A 20,300-nucleotide genomic window follows, 5' to 3' on the forward strand; every position below is an offset into this window, starting at 1 on the left:
TACTTCTTCGAAGTATTCAATATAATTGGCCCAAGCGGAGTGTTTTTTATGACAATATGTTCTACACAATCTGTTTAACTCCTTCATAATTCGCTCACACATGTTCCCGTGAGGAAAGTACGCGGAGATTTTTATGTGATCGATACCTCTCTGTTGTAAACATTCACTAAATTTCTTAGAGATAAACTGGGGCCCATTGTCTGACAATATTGCCTTTGGCACTCCTATCTTCCCAAAATAGTCCTTCTCCAACTTATTCACTAATACTTTAGAGTTGGCTTTCTTAATTGGGTAAAATTTTACATACTTAGTAAACCCATCCACCATCACAAACACATATTCACATCCCCCTCTAGACATTGGTAGTGGACCAAATAAATCTACAGCTACTAAATCCAGCCGATTTTGTGGTTCTACTGAATACATCTGTCCTTGGATAGTTCTATTGTTGGCCCTAACTTTCTGGCAACGATCACAGGATTCTAATCGCTGTTGCACCCTTCTCCACATATTATCAAAAATTACCACTTCACTTAACTTAGCTATACATTTACGAGCGCCATAATGCCCATACTTACAATGTACGTAGTCTATAAGTGCATCTACATGTTGCTCCGGAAAACATATTTTCCAATTCTCCTCACTGTCTTTCCTGCGCCTAAATAAGACATCTTTATGCACTTTATAGTAGACCAGTAATTTTGGGTAGTCTGGATGACCTAATCTACTCTTTACTAATTTAATGTTGTCATCCTGGTTCTGTTCCCTCCGTAGGTTCTTACAAATGCGCTTAATTAAGCCATCGTCCTGGAGCTGCATGATGGCCAACATTACTTCATTATTATCGGTATTTCTTAAAGATTTCCCTTCTTGTCCTGTATCTTTCACACTTCTTGATAAGGCGTCCGCCACGATGTTCTCGGAACCCTTAATGTATATCATCTTATAATTAAATTGCTGTAAATACAGGGACCACCTTCTTAATCTAGCATGTTTTAGCTGACATGAGTCTAAATATGTAAGGGCACTATGGTCTGTGTAGATCCAAATTTCATGTCCTAAAAGGTACTTTTCAAATTTTTGCAGGCCGAAAATAACAGCTAATGCTTCAAGTTCAGATATACTATAATTTTTCTCGGATTGTTGCAATGACCTGCTCGCAAAGGCTATGGTCTTGTGGACTTCCTCTTCTCCTTCTTTTTCCAACTGAAATAGTTAAACTCCTAACCCGTAACCACAAGCATCAGATCCCAGACAAAATGGTTTCGAAAAATCGGGATGGTTCAAAATCTTACTATTAATAAGAGCTTCTTTCAATTCTTCAAACGCCTTCTGACACTCAGAAGTCCATTTATAAACTACATTTTTCTTTAAGAGTTCTCGCAGGCACGGTGCATTGAATAATTGTCCAGACACAAATTTTCTATAAAACCCAAACAAACCAAACATCCCCTTTAATGCTTTACGTGTTGTAGGTGCAGCATAATCCCTTATTGCTCTAATCTTTTCTGGATCCGGCATGATACCATCGCCACTCACTATGTGCCCCAAGAATTTAATTTCTTTCTTCACAAATTCAGTTTTGTCTAGCTTCAATTTCATACCCCCCAATTTTATGGCCCTCAATACTTCATCCAATAACCTACAGTGTTCCTCCCACGTTGGTGTCGATATCAAAACGTCGTCTACATACACTGTAATTCTTCTTAGTAGATAGTCCCCTAATACCTGCGACATAGCTCTTACAAAGGCACATACACTTATATTTAAACCAAACGGCACCACCTTATACTGATAACATCTACCTTCGAATAAGAATGCCGTGTACTTTCTTGATTCCTTTGCTAACGGTAGGTTCCAATATCCACAGGTCACATCCATGGATGTAAAGAACTTAGCACCTTTAAACTTTTGTAGCAGTTCTTCAATATTCTCCGGACGGTCACTCTCAGGTAGTACTATTTTGTTTAATGCTCGAGCATCCAACACTAGTCTAATTGAGCCATCCTTCTTAGGAACTATGACTAGCGGGTTATTGTACACACTAACAGCCCTTTCAATAATTCCCCACTCTAACATATTTTGAATTAAGTCACGTACTGCCTCCTTATGTACTTCTGGGATTGCAAATGGTTTTTTGAAGAAATGAGCGTCTTTCTGCACTGTCAAAAAACACTCATAATCCTTTACTAGCCCTGGTTGATCTGAGAAAACCTCGGCATGTTTGACTAGTATTTGTCTTAAATCGTTTTTCCTTGCTTCATCAATATCAATTAATTCTAGTAATTTCTCCTCGATCCTATTTCTGACACTCACAAGCTCAGACGGATCCTCTACTTTTTTGCCACCGTACTCATTATAGCCCTCCAAGAATTTCTCTGTTTTACAAATACATATAGGAAAATCATTCTGCTCAGGATCCTCACATAGCTGCTTACCGATGAAAGGTATAGTAATTAGTTTACCCTTAATTTTTACCATAACATCATTGGTAGAAAAATTCACCCATCCTTCATATTTATTCAAAAAGTCAGCCCCCACCAATATGTCTACACTCAGTCCATTTATAACTAAGAAGTTCTGTCTTATTTTTACTTCCTTAAATGCTATGGGTAGAAACACTTCCTGTTTTACTGTCTTCTTAGTCTTACCGGTTGCTACTACAATGTTCAAGCCACTTACTGGCATCTTAACAATCTGTTTACTGTTAGGGAGTTCATTTACCAAGTTCTGGGATACTGCACAGACTTCCGATCCAGTATCTATCAAACATTTAACTGGTTCATTTAATACTCTTAGCTCTACTATCGGTTGCCCTAAGTACTCTTTATTTATTTTGGGTTCTGCTTCCTCCAATAAATCTTGCACAATTTCTCTCCTTTCGAAGCCTGTCTTTTGGGTGGCAATCACATTCACACTTACAGGGTTTATTTCATGCTTATTATCACCCTCAATTCTAGTGGCAGCTCCTATTAGCCTATCCACTATTGCTAAGTCAAAACATTTTTCCAATGTTTCCCCCTCTTTCTCATTAACCTCCTTTTCTACGACCCTATCCAAGGCGTCGTCATTAACCTCTACCTCCTCCTCTAATCTATCCTCTTCTTCGTAACTATCTACAACATCAATTATCTTATCAAGCACAGTCACAACCCTGCCATTATTACTGTTCTCACCCCTATCCGACAGCTCTTCATTAGTTTTACTGTGCATAATGTCTTTCTGATTATTACCCTTATAACTAGTACTTAGTTCTTCAATAAGTGGCTTCTTATGATTATTCTTACAGTTAATTGGTTCATTAACCTCCACTTGACTTAAAGCTACTATCTCTGTCTGTTTTACGTTATCCTCCCTAAATTTTGTAGCAACAACATTTATGTTAGGTGGTCGTTCAGGCTGCTTTCTTATGAATGGTTTTGCCAGCGGATTTAACTTTAAACGCTGTTGCCTACGATCGCCAGCACACTCGTAGACAATTAATGGTTTTCCGAGCGCGGTGCGTCATCACTATGCCTCCAGCTGACCGCCTCACCTCCTGACATCTGTCGGCCGCTGTCATACTGCTCGCGTTCATTGAACCTGTTAACATATGTTCTTCCTCTACCACGTGAACTGCCACGGTATCCGCCGCCTCTCTGAACACCCATCCTATTAATGTTTACATCCGCGCGATTGTCATTCTGCCTAGCAGGCGGGCGATGCTCCCTCATGTTTTCTTCTTCTTTTTGGACGGATTCAACCCTTTCTAAATACTGTACGAACTTGTCAATGTTATCTCGGGGCGCAGATATGATCTTAGTTTTCCAGTTCCACGGTAGCTTATTTTCTACCCCTAATATGATCTGTTCTGTTTCTAACTTATTACTAAGGTAGGACAGAGTTGTTACCCACCTTTGAACAAATCGTTTGATGCCCTCTCTCTTGGGGTCATACTTCTCTCCCGACCAGAACCGATTAAGAACATCCATCTGCTTTCTCTTTCCCCAGTATTCCTCAAAGAACGCTAATTTAAATTCTGACAATTTCGCGTATTTTTCAGAGGCTAAATTCCCCCATACTCTGGCCTCTCCCATCAAATTTGAAGTGATAAAGCCTATCTTTTGTTTATCGCTCCATACTTTCGGCAAAACGTCTTCAAAATCGTTCCAAAATTCTCTGGGGTGCATGTTCTTACTTGGGTCAAATTTTAAAAACTGTCTGTGGGTAACATACGCAACCTCGGTAGATTCAATTATTCCACTGGAAATTATACTACCACTATGGTTAGAAACACACTGTTCTACTTTGGTTAGTCTGCATTCATGCCCACAAAGTTGCTCATTCACACTTTCACTGAAATGGCTTATGTGAGTCTCTAAATTATTGACCTTATTTACAACTTGCTCTCCAAGTTTCTCACACCGAATTTTGGTATCATTTACTTTACATTCTAAGGTGGCATGATTAATTTCATTGGAATTCTCTACCACTTTTATGTGCTCACATACTTTATCTAATTCTGCATCAACATGGGATTTAAATTGCTGTTGATCCTCAGTAACCTGTTCGATTCGTGTCGTCAATTCACTTTGCACTTGAACAATATTTTCTGTACATTCTAGTTTAACCTGCTGTATTTCAACATTTACTTTACTACTGAGCACTGCTAAATCTTGCTTCCAACAGTCTCTGAGATCGGATATTTTGGAATCTAAATCAGCGCCCATTTTAGTCATCTCATTACTTAAATCAGATCCTAATTTAGACATTTTTGAATCCATTTTACTTGACATATTAGTTTCCATTTGTGACATATTAGTTTCCAATTTTGATATACTGGAATCCATTTTTGACATACTGGAATCCATCTTACTTGACATATTGGAATCCAACACGTTCATCTTAGTTAATAGATTCATCAGCATACTGGCGACATTATCCTTCGCCCCCTCATTTGCTGATACAATGTCCCTATTAACATTAACTACCGGCATGGGTAACTGTAACTCACTGGGCACTGACATATTTGGATCTGACTCCAAACTATAATTAACATAGGATGAATCAGTCAAACTACTACTGAAATTGGGTTGAGACACGTCTAAACTAAAATTCATGGGGTCATTTTCCCCTGTCTCCATCCCACTATCACAACTTAGTTCCGCCTTCTTGTCACTTGGTTGAAACTCAGCCATTTTTCTCAGTTTGACTCCACAAACACACAAAGTTTTCAAAAGCACTGTACTTAACTTTGTGCTTCGGCGTGCTGCGTTGCTGCTAGATGAAACTGCGGGTCCGTTCACCATACACTGCAATGCTGTACCAGTTTCCGGGCCCCCGCTCGAATCAGCGCTGCCAACTGCCACTGCTGTCGTCGCCTCTGCGTAGTCTCCGTAGCTCGTCGTCTGCCAGACGCCGTCGTAGACTGCTATTCCAATCGGCGCGTAGTCACCGAAAAATTCTTCCGTTCCGTACAACACATTACAGTTCACGGACACTTTCACTGTCCTTCCTATTCACGTGGCGATATCAATTTGTACGCTACACAGTTCCTACACACAGCGAGCACTTCTGTATTGTCCGGTAATTGTCACTACTGCTTTTTTTGAAATTCCTTGGAATTTACTATTTTTATTTCCCGGGCCGATGCACCACTTGCGACGGGTCAGGCTCTTATCGCGCAGTTTCCTTTCCCTGAAAGAAAATCCACCTACCTCGTTTCTTAGGTAGTTGCTGCACTCGCCTCTCCTGATAGCAGCTACTGGAAAAATTGCAGAAAAGCAGTGTTGAAGAAACTGCAATTTAATAGCCGCTCACCGGAGGCCGCGATACATGTTTGCTGAAATACAATCTATGAGCAATCTTCCTAAATAAATTGAGTTATTGGAATGGTAGTAATTGTTTACTCAAACGAGAACGCGAAGTTGGTAATTCTATTTAAGCTCTTTATTGTCTTTAAGCCTGATCATCAGCCCGCTAATCTACGTTTGAAGAAAGTTCAGTTCACAATTCTATCCACACTCAAACCCCGCCAGAATTAGCTTTCAAAGTTACGGAATTTACTTAACTGCAACACAGACGATTTTCTAACATACACGTTTGCAGTCGATGTTCAATAATAGTTCGTTTTTTAACGTTAATGCTCGCCATAAGCACTTAGTAAAAGTTTACGAAGTACCGCCACGCTTTTAATTATTAAAGTTACTCGCGTCTTTCGCGGAACGAAAAGTCACAACTCGCTCAAACTCACACTACGCGTTACTGGACTCTTCCAGTCTCAAATCGCACAGTACCGAACCGATGAAGCCGTTTTATGACTTCATTTTACACATTATTCGCGAGGACACATCAAGCATGTCTCTTCTCGATCACAGTTCCTTCGCGACTCCTCATCCACTCGCGACTCACTCTCCTAGTCTGCTAACCGTCCTCGCATCTCATTGGCTCACACATCACACAGCCAATCAGAATTAACTCTTTGGGTGCGCCTCGCGCCAAGATCTAGCACGCACCAGTCATGACTTCTGAATCATTTACGTCATGATTTCTTGTTACACAAAATTTACTGTATAATTTAACAAACCGAAAGGAAAACTAGACTTTACTTTATTTCCAGAAATTATTTAAATACTCGCGAACGTTCTGGCTGCTTGTACAATACCATACACTCTTGGACATCCGACATTCACTAAGATGGGGAACCACTGGCGACTCTGTTCCCACGGTTACATCGTCTGAACACTTGCGAGTTCCAACCTAGATTTTATACACTTGCAAAGAATGGCGAATGTCCCTCTTTCATTCACTCAGGCACACTCATTCACTCTCACCTACTCATATAAAATAACTGTTCACAAAAATTCAAAACATTTATGGTTTTAACAAAGTTATAGGTGAATTTCTAAAAGTAAAATTCTCAAAATAAATACAAAAGCACGGAAGGTGATTTTGTTTCATAGTTGGATGGTCACTGAAGGTGATCTATACATAATGGTATTTATTTAGACTCGAAAATTGTAGAAATTTGCGTTTTCTGTAAGATTTTTCTAATTTCCAAAATATGCAGGTTTCAAAGCTCAAATTTGGATGACTTATTTTTATTCATAACAGAAACTAGTATATTAACTTTTAATTTCCTCAGGTTCCTCAGTTAGAAGTTATTAAAGATGAAAGTTCCACGTTATACACGCGGCTAGTTAGCGCACAGGTCTTACATTCTCACGGTACAGACATGCCATATGGTCGTGACGTCAGACGAACGGACACCGGTAATCTGCCCGCTACAGCACATATGCTAATCTGATGGCTACTTTACAGTCTGTCTACATTTCACAGTAAATATTTGATAGAAAACTGTGCGCTCGCACTAGTTGCGACGCCACACACCCTTCCTTCGTTCCCTCAAGCTGGAACATACCAAAAGCTGACTGGGGACTCTACTCCTCCCTGGCGACCTTTCCGGACAAAGAGTTTTTCAGCTGTGACAGTCAGATCAAATACCTCATGGCTGTTATCATAAATGCTGTTGAACGTTCCATTCCTCGTACTACCTCATCTTCGCGTCATGTTTCAGTCCCCTGGTGGAATGAGGCTTGCAGAGACGCTATCTGTGCTCGATGACGTGCTTTACGCACGTTTCGCCACCATCCTACGCTGGCGAATTGTATTAATTACAAACGACTCAGAGCGCAATGTCGTAGAGTCATCAAAGACAGCAAAAAAGCTTATTGGGACTCTTTCACAAGCTCCTTTAACAGTTTTACTCTTGTCTGGGGGTGGCCTGCGCCAGCTGTCGCGCATTAAGGCCCACTCCTCGATACCTGGCCTGACCTCAGGTAATGAGGTACTTGAGGACCCTGTGGATGTCTCCAACACCTTCGACCGCTTTTTCGTGGAGGTTTCAAGCTCCGCCCATTACCACCCTGCCTTCCTTCCCAGAAAAGAGGCAGAAGAGGCTCGGTGACCTTCCTTTCACTTGCTGGATCTGGAAGATTATGATGCCCTCCTTTACCATGCAGGAACTTGAACTGTCCCGGTCCTCTGCTCTGGGGCCAGATACCATTCACGTTCAGATGCTGACACACCTTTCTCTGGCAGGCAAAAGCTTTCTTCATCATACTTATAACCACATCTGGACCGAAGGTCATGTCCCCATGCATTGGCGGGAGGCCATCTTTGTTCCCATACCCAAACTCACGAAGGATAGACACCTTCCTTCTAGTTAGACACAGCTTTTAAGAGAAATGGGGCGGTAAGGTGATGGAACGCATGGTTAACGCTTGGTTGGTTTGCATTGTTGAATCTCGACGGCTACTTACTAATGTTCAATGCAGCTTTTGTCGACGCCGCTCCGCTGTTGACCACATTGTGACCTTGTCGACGTTCATCATGAACAACTTTTCGAGAAAATGTCAAACAGTAGCTGTTTTCTTGGATTTGGAGAAGGCTTAAGATACCTGTTGGAGAGGAGGTATCCTCCGCACTATGCACAGGTGGGGCCTATGTGGTCACCTGCCCCTTTTTACTGATTCATTTTTAACAGATCGAATGTTTAGGGTATGTGTAGGTTCTGTATTGACCGACCTGTTCCTTCAGGAGAACGGAGTGCCTCAGGGCTCCGTTTTGAGCATAGCCCTTTTTACCATAGCGATCAATCCAATTATGGATTGCATTCCACCTAACTTCTCAGGCTCTTTTCGTCGACGACTTCGCAATCTACTGCAGTGCCCAGAGAACATGCCTCCTCTTGAGCTGCTTTCAGCATTGTCTTGACAACCTATACTGATGAAGTGTGGCTAATGGCTTCTGGTTCTCTGAAGAGAAGACGGTTTGCATCAACTTTTGGCGATATAAAGCATTCCTTCCACCATTCTTACATCTCGGTCACGTTGTTCTCCCCTTCGTGGAGTCGACGAAGTTTTTTGGGCTCTCATTGGACAGGAAACTTTGTTGGTCTCCGCATGTCTCTTATTTGGCTGCCCGTTTTACTCGTTCACATAATGTCCTCAGTGTTCTGAGTGGTTCATCTTGGGGAGTGGATCGCACTGCCCTGCTTTGCTTATCGGTCCATAGTCTGATCAAAGCTAGATTATGGGAGCCTTGTCTGCTCGGCAATCCCTGTTACGCCATCTCAACTCCATCAATCATTGAGGGTTATGTCTTGCAACCAGAGCATTCTATACCAGTCCCGTCGAGTCTTTATGCTGAAGCTGCCGAATTACCATTGACCTACCAGTGCAACATACTGTTTTGTCGGTATGCCTGCGGGCTGTTCTCAATGTTCGACCACCCCTCTTATTAGTCCTTCTTAGACTATTCTCTCAACCGTCAGTATGGGTTGTATGTGTCTGCCCTGTTGCCCCCTGGAGTCTGCTTTCGTCGCCTGCTTCGACAATTGGATTTTGCCCTCCCTGCCACCTTCAGAGAGTGTAAGAGCCTGACACCACTTCGGCTCCAGGCTCAGGTTCGCATTCATGATAACCTCTGCTCACTCCTGAAGGAGGCTAATACGGATGCTGTGTATTGCTCACGATTTGTCGAACTCCATGTGCGACTCGCCAATAATACCTTTATTTACACTGATGGTTCCAAAACTGACGGTGTCGGCTGTGCCTTTGTCGTCGGGGACGTCACTTTTAAATACCGGCTCCTCAACCAGTGTTCGTTCTACAGCCGATCTTCTCTCTCTCTCTCTCTCTCTCTCTCTCTCTCTCTCTCTCTCTCTCTCTCTCTCTCTCTCTCTCTCTCTCTCTCTCAGGCCGTTTAGTATGTCCGCCGCTACCGCCATTCTCCATATGTACTCTGCTCTGATTCAGTCAAGGCTCTTCAGAGCCTTGGAGCTCCATATCCGGTCCATCCCTTGGTGCAACAGATCCAGCAATCCCTCCATTCTTTTGCTGGTGATGACTCTCCTGTTAGGTTTTTGTGGGTTCCAGGCCATGTAGGAGTGCTTGGGAATGAGGTTGCTGATCCTGCGGCCATTTTTTAGCTTATTTTTTAGCTGATGACGCTCGAGCAGTTGCTCGTATTCTTCATTTTATTACTTTGATGGACTTACACAAAGACATCTAACTCTTTTATTTTATCTGCGTCTTAGTAAGAACTTTGTGTGTCCCCCCCCTTGAAATTCACCGTATTATATGTGCCCCTGCATTTTTGACTGGGTGCTAATGGCCTCAGTAATTGAGTGCCCTAAAACCCCTGGGGTGCAGACTGCTCCATTCCCCTGCAATTGTACAAAGCACTGGTCCAGTCTCATTTAGACTATGGAAATCCTGTCTACGGTTCTGCGTCGCCTTTGCTGTGGAGGTCCTGTCTACGGTTCTGCGTCGCCTTTGCTGTGGAGGTCCTGTCTACGGTTCTGCGTCGCCTTCGCTGTGGAGGTCCTGTCTACGGTTCTGCGTCGCCTTCGCTGTGGAGGTCCTGTCTACGGTTCTGCGTCGCCTTCGCTGTGGAGGTCCTGTCTACGGTTCTGCGTCGCCTTCGCTGTGGAGGTCCTGTCTACGGTTCTGCGTCGCCTTCGCTGTGGAGGTCCTGTCTACGGTTCTGCGTCGCCTTCGCTGTGGAGGTCCTGTCTACGGTTCTGCGTCGCCTTCGCTGTGGAGGTCCTGTCTACGGTTCTGCGTCGCCTTCGCTGTGGAGGTCCTGTCTACGGTTCTGCGTCGCCTTCGCTGTGGAGGTCCTCCACCATTGTGGTTTCCAACTTGAGATGGGTGCCTTCCAGACTATCCCTGTGCTTAGCCTTTTCGCAGAGGCAAGGATTCAACCGCTGCGAGTTTCGCACCAACCTTACACACTCCATATTTGCTGCACCCTAATTATGGTCTCCTTTATCCAGACATGGAGTTAAACCTCCAGCAGCTGCAGCCACGATGTGGGCTTACCATGGCTGCCCGCATTCAGTCGCTCTTTTCTGAGCTCCAGCACTTCCTGTTACTGCCTCTTTTCTCCGTTCATGAGAGTACCCCTCCATGGTCTTTCTCTTGCCCACAGCTGTCTTAATCTCCCAATTAATTCAAAGGATTCAATCCCTCTGGAGGCCCTTCACCACCAGTTCTACTGTCTCCTCAGTCCATTCCTGGGTTCAAAAGTGACACATACTGATGGCTCCATGGTTACTGATCACACTTGTTATGCTTACAATGTGACACACATGGAACTTCGTTCCTTGCCAGATGTCTGTGGTTTTTTTACAGCTGAATTGGTAGCCATCTTGCTTGCACTGGAATATGTCCGCTTCTGTGCAGAACTGTACTTCACGATCTGTAGCGACTCCTTGAGCAGTTTGCACACTATCAGCCAGTGCCTCCCTCGCCACCCCACTCCCTTTCTCTTCTTGATCAATGTGGATGCTCAGTGGTTTTATTTGGACCTCAGGCCATGTTGGGACCACTGGCAATGAACTTGCCAATTGACTGGCTCAAGTAGCTGCTAGCAGGCCATCTCTTGCTATTGGCATTCCAGAAATACACTTTCGCTCGGCATTACGTTGTCACATTTTGGGACTTAGAAATGCAGAATGGCACACTCTTTCACCAAACAAGTTCAGGGTGATAAGACTCGACAACTATGTGTCGTTCCTCCTTATGGGTCTCTCATAAAGCTTCTGTTGTCCTTGGCCGCCTTCGCATTGGCCGTACTTCGCTGACTGTTACCTCCTCCATTGTGAGGACCCCCCTCTCCATTGGTGTGAATTAATGTTGACTGTGGTTCACATCTTCCTGGACTGTACCAACTTAGCCCACATGCGATGGAGTTTCTAGCTTCCCTTACTCGCTACCCCTGGCAGCAGCTGATACGGTTTTACAATTTCTTCATGATGCGGTTTATCACTTTATTTAGGGGTCAGGACCTTCAACCTTAACAGTGGATGGAGGGGATGGCAGGGCATCTAACTCCCCCTTTCCCCCAATTTGACTGGGCTTTGTGGTTCACCCTCATCCTCTGCCTTCCCACTCCTTTCTTTATGGGGTCTGTTTTGTCTCATGTCTATCTTGTCTACCTGTGCTGCTTCCTTCATACCCCTGTCATTAGTCACTTTCTTTACCTCTTCTCTTCTTCCACCTTCTTTCCTTCCTTCAATAATGTGTAATTTTGTTGCCATTTTCGTCCACACTCATAGTGTGAGGTTTTATCAGTTTGTTACTCCAAGGTTGGAGGGACTGATGACTGGGTAGTTAGGTCCCGTTCTCCAATCCAATCAACCAACTTATTTCCTCCCATCTTCTTCAGGGTGTGACAGCAACAATCCTCAATGAGGCAAGAAGGGCACAAGGGCAGGATTCACCCAGCTGGATCTCACAGCTTGCAGTCGATCAGCCTAAGGCCCTCACAGGCCAGGTCCGGCCCATGCAGAACCTCCCCTCATCAGTGAAGGTTCCCATGCTCTGCAGCTGCTACGCTACAAGTAGGCACACATCGCCAGACCTTGATTAGTCAATCAGTGGACAGGTAATCACCCGAGGTAGGTCATGGTTTCTCTGAAACTCAAAAGCCTGTCATCATTCTGGTTAAAGACAGAACAGCAGCATAACTGAACACTTCGACCCCCATACTCATTTATACTCTTACAGCTACGCTTTCGATGCAGTCCTCTTTGGAGGGGGTGAATGGGTTTGCTTTGTGTTAGTTGTCCTGTCAGCTTCCACAAGCTCACTTTGCATTGTTGCTAGGTTTGGCTAAATTTGCATTGTGGAAGTTTCTTGTTCATGGACAAATGCCAAAGTTACAAAAATTGTACTCAACTCTTGATCACACTGCTTAAGTGCTTAGCAAATTGGTCATGCTGGCCTCTACTGCCTGGCTGCTGTAGAAATAAAACCTTGACTATTCGAAATTTGCACGCCAAACTTTTTGGGGCATAGCACTGCTTTCATTAGTATGTGCAAATTTTGTACAAACACCGCCACCTCTCCCACACAGGGGCTCACTACTACGCGGTGGGTTCGTGCTTTACCACGGGCCCCAGTCTTTGCGGCATGTCTTCCTTCTGTGCGGCATGTCTACCCTCTTGCTCTTATTTTTCCCCTCACTTGCAAACATGTCTGGGATATTACTGGGGATGTTGTGCATTTTCTGTCGCTGACATACGAACAGTCTCGCCACTGTTTTTCTCTCCTTTTGCCTTTTTTGTTTCTCTTCTCTTGTTTCTCTGCTTTGGCATTTAAGGTTCCTCTTTCTCTTCCTCCCTGTGCGCTCCTGAAGGTAGGCCCACACGTAAGACATGTAACAGGTTACACGAAAACAGTTAATTCCCAGTGCTGGCTCAACAGGAAGGGTTCGCACACAACCCCTGGTTGAGACCAGGCCCAGGAAGGGTGATGGCTTGAGCTGTAACCTTCCAAAATTGCTGATTGGACCCTCCATCACATGTTCAGGATGTGTGGCCTGATGTGTGAACAATCACCTAAGGTGGGTGTGCCCCCTTGTGAAGGGCTCCCACAGCTGGAAGGAGCATGCTGTCACACACACTGGAAGTCATGGTGATTTTCTCACAATGAGTTGATCATCTCCCAATCAATGTCTATGAAAGGTAATTGAAATGAGGCTGACGATGCAAAGACCCTTCCTGCTGCACCACAGTCACATACTGAAGATGGTCAGTCCTTCACCACGGTAAATCTGTTCATTATTCAGAAAGGTGTTCATTCAATTGCTGGCCCTGTGAAATCCTGCTCTCATTTACAGAATAGCACTTCGCTTTTGTGACTATTTGTGATTCTCAAGCACAACTGCTTGCTGCCTCACTTATTCACTGTTACCCTGTTCATGTCAAGGTCCTATTGAACTTTGAATTCTTCCTGTGGTGTCATTTACACTAGCTGCTAGACAGTGTGACAGAGACCGAAATCCAGTTTTACTTACCTGATCAGGGTGTTATTGCCATCCATTGGGTTATGAAAGAGGTAGATTCCTCCTTTGTACCCACCCACACCCTTTTTTCTCACCTTTGATAGTGGTGCTTTCGTCAAAGATCAAAGCAGGCTGTGAAATTATCACAGTCCAGCAATATATTCTGAACCCAATTGGCTGCTACCAGTGTCTTCGTTCCAACCACACTAGATTTACTTGTCGACACCCAGCCAAATGTCACCTGTTGGAGGGATGTACATGAGGGTGGTTGTCCACATCCTCCCTGCTGTATCGACTAAAATGGCGCCCATGCTGCCTCATCTTGGTATTGGCCCATGTATCTTAATGAGCGGGCTGTCCAAGAGATGCGGGTGAAGAAAGTGCTCTACCGAGGTGCTCGCAAGCTACTGGCTAGTCGCAAACCCTGCATTCTCCCATCTTGCACCTATATTTCTTTTCTTGTTACCCCCTTGTTCCATGAAGGACATGGCCACGCAGACATGCAACCTCCAATTCAGCTCTGAGGTTGGGAAATCGCCCAGTGTCATAGCCCGTCCAGCTGTGCAACAAGCTGTCACTCTCTCGCTTTAAGGTGGCAAAGGAACCAGCTACACAATTAATAGACTGAAAAGGACAGGAGTAGTACTCCAGTAAGGACTTCCTCCATCCATGCAGCCAAACATCAGTCTTCCCCAACTGGAAAGGCTCGAAGTAGTTCACCAAAGACAAACGGTCTTCTCCTTCACCAACCCGAAGATGCTCTGTGATGGTGTTGCCACATGATACCTTATGTCAGCTGGCCTCTGTGATGCCAATGTGCACCACCAACCATTCCTCAGCGTTTGACTCCACAGACTGACAGCACAAGCAAGCTAATTCTCCAGTAGTAGACTCTATGGAGCAGGTCCTCTAGTAGTGACTCTTCACAGGCTGTAACTTGGCAGCCACCTAGGAGACACCCCTACAGCCATCTCTTATGCATCATGATTCTACTCCACTGGAACATTCACGGCCTTTGGTCACACAGGATTTACGGATGCTTATAGCATCACAGCATCCCATTGTACTCTACCATCATGAAAAGAAATTGGGGCCGTTGTGACCGCTTTGAGCTTTCACATTTCTTCTGGGTTGGTTTTGACCTTCCCCTGAAGTCAGCATTCCATCTCATATGGGATGACATTCATAGTCCACCCATCTCCCTGACTACCCATCTTCAAGCTGTTGCAATTCGCCTTTTCCTCCCCTACCTGAATTTTTCCGTCCGTACCATTTGTCCCTCCATCATTCAGTGTTACCAGGGCAGACTCCCTTCTGCTTATTGGGCAGCTATCTCCCCCATTTTTGCTACTCAATGACTTCAATGCACATAATCCCCTTTGCAGTTCTCCCAGGACCTGTCAGAGAGCTGTCCTCTTGGCTGGCCACCTTAACCATTTTAACCTCTTCTGCGTCACCACTGGAGCACCTACTTTACTTTCCAACTCCTCACACACCTATTCCCATTTGGACCTATCTTTCTGCACTGCCCAGCTTGCTCATTGTCTTGAGTGGTCTGTTCTTTCTGAGCAACCATTTCTAGTGTGCTGTCTGTTTTGACTCCACCCAATCTGCGTGAATGCCCAAATGACAGCTTCCTAAGGCTGACAAGCAGCTTCTCACCCCCTAACGACCTTGGAAGAGCAAGATATCCCCAATTGTAATGACTAGGTCGAATAGCTCCCAAACTTTACCCCTATTGCTGCAGAACATTCCATCCCCAGCACTTCCTCTCCAACAAGTTGTGTCCCAGTCCCTTGGACTGAGGCATGCTGTGACAAAATTTTCACACGTAGAAGTGCTATCCGTGTTTAACCACTACTCTATGCTGGCAAACTACATTTATTATAAACAGATGTGTGCAAAGTGTCATCGTGTTCGTCAGGATAGAAAAGAGCTTGATGGCTTTCATTCACTAGGTCTTCTAACAGTTCCACTCCCTTTGTCATGTGGGCCAACCTCTGAAAGCTCTGTGTAACCATGATCCATTCCCCAACGTCTATCCTGACAGTCACTGACAATGTCATTGTGGACCCTATTGCTGTCTCCATCACCTTCGGCCGCCATTTTGGGCAAGTTTCGAGCTATTCGGACTATCACCCTGCCTTCCTTCATTGCAAATGAGGGAGGCAATTTGGTCGAAACCCTTCTCATCTCCGAATCGTGAGTGCTACAACGCTGCCTTTAGTACCAGGGAGCTAGATCGTGCTCTCAGTTCATCCCGATTGTCCGCTCCAGGGCCAAATTCCCTTCCACATTCAGATGTTGCAGCACCTTGGCAAGCAGTTTCTGCTTAACACGTACATCTGTATCTGGGCAGAGGTCACCATTCCTGGATGCTGGCATGAAGCCACCATCATACCCATACCTAAACACAGTAAGGACAAAAACCATTCTTGTACCTACCACCCCATCTCTTACCAGCTGTTTTTGCAAGGTGATGGAACATATGAGTCATGCCCAGCTGGTGTGGTGGCTCAAGTCTCGACATTTACTAACAAACGCATGGTGTCAATTTAGAGCATGGCATTCTGCAATTCAGCATCTCATTACTTTGTCCACCTATGTCAAGAATGGTTTGTGCAGAAATCCCAGACTGTGGCCATGGTTTTTCGCTTGAAGAAGGCGTAAGACACCTGCTGGAGGACTGGTATCCTCTGTACTCTTTACTCATGGTGGTGCTGTTGCCGCCTGCCCTGTTTCCTTCAGGCTTTTTTAAAATACAGAGTTTGCAAGGCACATGTGGTTTCTGCCTTGTCCGGACACCTTTATCCAGGAAAATGTGGTGCCTCAGGGTTCTGTCCTGAGCGTCGTCCTCTTTGCTATTGCCATTAACCCCATAATGTCCCGTCTCCTGCTTGGTATCTCCGGCCCCTTTTTTGTTAAAGACTTTGCCATGTATTGCACTTCAAGGACCTGTCTCACTGAGCAGCGTCTTCAGCAATGTCATGATCATCTTTACTCCTGGAGTATCGACAATGACTTTCACTTTTCCAGTGACAACTATTGGTATGAATTTCTAGCAATGCAATTGCTTTCTCCCACCATCTTTACGTCATGGGCCTCTTGCCCTTCTGTTAGTTGAAGCTGAGAGAGTCCTGGGACTTACACTCGATATGAAACTCCCTTGGTCCTGCCATGTCTTACCTGGCAGCTCGCCGTACAGTCCTTCAATGTCCTGTGTGTGTCCTTAGTTGCACTTCCTGGGGTGCTGATCAAACCATTTTCCTCAGTTTGTATGAGTTCCTTGTCCTTTCAAAAGTAGACTATGGGTGCTTTCTTTCTGTCCGCACATCCATCCGTCTTACGCTGTCCCAGCACTATCCACAATGATGGCGTCCATTCAGCCAAGGGAGCCTTTTACACCAGCCCGATTGTCTGTATGCTGAAGCTGCTGAAATAAGATTGTCCTACTGCTGTGACTTTCTCCTCAGCACGTATGCAAGCCGTTTGTCTGCCATGTGTGGCCACACATCCTACCCCACCTTTGACAATTCCTTTGATCACCAATATGGGGTGTGTCCCGCTTTTGTTACCTCATAGAGTCCACTTTGAGCACTTGTTACGGTGGCTTAACTTCACACTACCTGCACCTTCCCTGGTGGGGTGTGAACCCTTAACAACATTGGGTTCATGAAGCATCCCATGTTAACCATGGCCTTCACTCACCTCCTAAAGACACTACTCCAGCCTTGCTCTGTCGCCTTCAGTTTCACGACCTTTGCATGGAACTTCACGATAGTACCTTTGTATATGCTGACGGGTCTCTGCCAATGATGAAGGCACACCCAACCCCACAGTCACTCGTGTCTTTAGATATCAGCTTCCACCACATTGCTCAGTATTCACAGCCGAGCTCTTAGCCCTGTATCAGGCCACGGAGTACATCCGGCGACAACTCTTTTCAATTGTCCTCCACTCACTCACTCACTGTGTCCATCCCCTAGTGCAGTTGGCACAGGAAAACTGTCACTTGCTTACTCTTGGTGGAGCTAGTGTCATGTTTCTGTGGGTTCGTGGTCATGTTGGTCTGCCAGGAAACGAGGCTGTTGACGCTGCTGCCAAGGCTGCAGTCATTGTCCCTCGGCCCACATGTTCTTTTATTCCCTCCACTGATTTCTGTGTTGCCCTCTGTCAAGATGTGGTGTCCCAGTGGCTTGGACGTCCTCTCGGCCCCTCCTGCCCAGAGGAGGTTGTTTGAACTAATCTGCGTATTTGGTACTGCCTTTTTAGCCATTGCAATTTGAGAAGTGGCGCTACCCCACCATATTGCATACATGAAGCCAAAGTTCTAACTACCACTTCCCTACAGACTACCCATTTTTTACCGGTTTACATTTCTTCTTGGGTTTGCTGTCTGAGTTATCGGCCATTTTAGCTAATGAAGTGTGGGCTGTTAACTCCATTTTACTTTTTAACGACCAAAGCAATATGGTGAAAGTCATTTAATTTTAAGTTTTGGGCCTCTGTTTCTGTATGGTGTATGTTTTAGCCCTTTTTCCACATGCCTGTTTTTTAGCTGATTTCCATTATTTAAACTGGGACTAACATATAGTAGTTTAACTCCTCTCTCCAATTGTGTTCTATAGTTTTGACTTGGGTGCATATGACCCCAGTTGTTTGCACGCTAGAGCAAAACATAACAAAAAATTGTAAAAGCTCAGTAGAAAGAATCTGGATTAACATGCATAATCTTGTATCGTTTTTACATCAGTAGTCAGAAAAATTGCAATAGCATCTGTTATGAACAAGTGGGTAGTGCAGAGAAATAAATATTCAAAAATACTTAATGCATTTTTCACCAAAATCATTTGTTACAGAATAGAAATCTTTTGGTAGATACTGCTAAAATTGTATGTACCAGTATTTGTACCTAGTTTTTGGTTCTAGTGCATATGTCAGTTAATTCCTTAATAAAAGGTCAGGTATCAGTTTGTCTGAATATCTGGTTCTTACTTAGACCCACACTGAAATGTCTTGCACTGTGTGACTAAGCCATACACCACCTTCAACATGCAGGAACAATGTGTGTGTGTGTGTGTGTGTGTGTGTGTGTGTGTGTGTGTGTGTGTGTGTGTGTGTGTGTGTGTGTGTGTTTGAGAATAGTGAATTTGTTTTATTTTTCAGGCGACAAAACTAATCAAATATTGCAACTACAGAATTGTGTACAGAATGCTTCTCCCAGTCTACATAGTTGTCTGGACGTGTACTCACCTTGTGTTCTTTCAATTTTGGGTACTGAGTAGGTAAGTATTAAAATTCAGCACAGATTCTTCATTATTAGCCCTGTTTTCTTCCCTGACCAATTACAGAGGGTCTTTGCAGTGGGTTTTGTGCAAAACCAACTTAATTTTTTTTTTTTTTTTTTCCAGTGTCTACACCGATTCTCCAGAGACATTAAAAGATTCTCCATTGTATTATATCTATAGTCCACTGTTCATCTGTATGTTGGCAGTGAGATACTATACTGCACTACTACTTCTGAGGGGTTTATTTCAGTAAACTTTACTCTGATACTTATCATTTAAATTTTAAAATAACCGATTATTTCTTACTTACACAACTTAATGACAACTGTTATATTCTTAATTCTTTTTTCTAATTTGACAGTGACATCAGTAAGTGATACTGATAAAAGGAAGATTTTTTATGTATTTGGCTTAATTACATATAACAGCCAGATAAGTATTTTACCTGTGATGTACTACCAATGTATACATAAGGTGTAATTTGATAAGTTTTTATCTGCCTGCTCTTGACATATCCTAAGATTTGTACAAGAGAATCCTTCATTACTGATGTAATAAATTGTTTTAAAAACATTTTGATACATACTGTGCATAATATTGTAATGTTTTTTAAACTCGTGGATGCATTGGCACTAGCCTTAAAAAACATGTAGTGAATGTTTCTTTACTCTCAGATGTTCATTGTAGAAATTACTGGAGGAGGAGAAGGAGAATGTGTGTTAATGTCACCCTACATCTACCTAGTTGACAAATGAAAGCCACAATAATGAAACAGTGAGATTATAATAGGAAGCTGTTGGTATGTTTCTATTGTTTTTGCATGTGACAATTAAATGGCTAGACATTGCAAGTCTTGACGGTGGGGTGGCAGACACAGCATTAAAAGTTTAGATTCTGTACGCCCTATGTACTTCATCCTACAGTCATTGTCTTCCTCCCAGGCTTAGGATACAGTACTTCTGTGTGCAAGTGAGTAAAAGCAAGTGCTGAAGTGAAACTGCACAGTAGAAAGAGTTCGAAAGGCTAAAAAGTCAGTTTGTCCTCGTGATGGTCTACCACACATGAACTTCAGAGTAAAATCAATGTTCTCTGTGGTGTATTGTTGGAGACCGATGTACATGGTGACACAACAAAGATAATTAGAGATGACACGCTTCATATTCTTTTGTACAAAGTTCA

General features: G+C 43.9%; 1 protein-coding gene across 3 annotated transcripts in view; it reads left to right on the forward strand.

Annotated features, from left to right (window-relative positions):
- Positions 1–19,788, forward strand: part of LOC126299027 (uncharacterized) — an 84,833-nt gene extending 65,045 nt beyond the window's left edge. For all 3 annotated transcript variants that reach the window (XR_007552707.1, XM_049990669.1, XM_049990670.1), the window contains 2 exons: positions 19,000–19,118; positions 19,245–19,788. The gene's annotated coding sequence lies outside the window, so the exon portion shown is untranslated. The remainder of the gene's footprint in view (positions 1–18,999; positions 19,119–19,244) is intronic.
- Positions 19,789–20,300: the final 512 nt, after the last annotated feature.

Source organism: Schistocerca gregaria, chromosome X (genome assembly GCF_023897955.1).
Source record: "Schistocerca gregaria isolate iqSchGreg1 chromosome X, iqSchGreg1.2, whole genome shotgun sequence".
Taxonomy (NCBI): domain Eukaryota; kingdom Metazoa; phylum Arthropoda; class Insecta; order Orthoptera; family Acrididae; genus Schistocerca; species Schistocerca gregaria.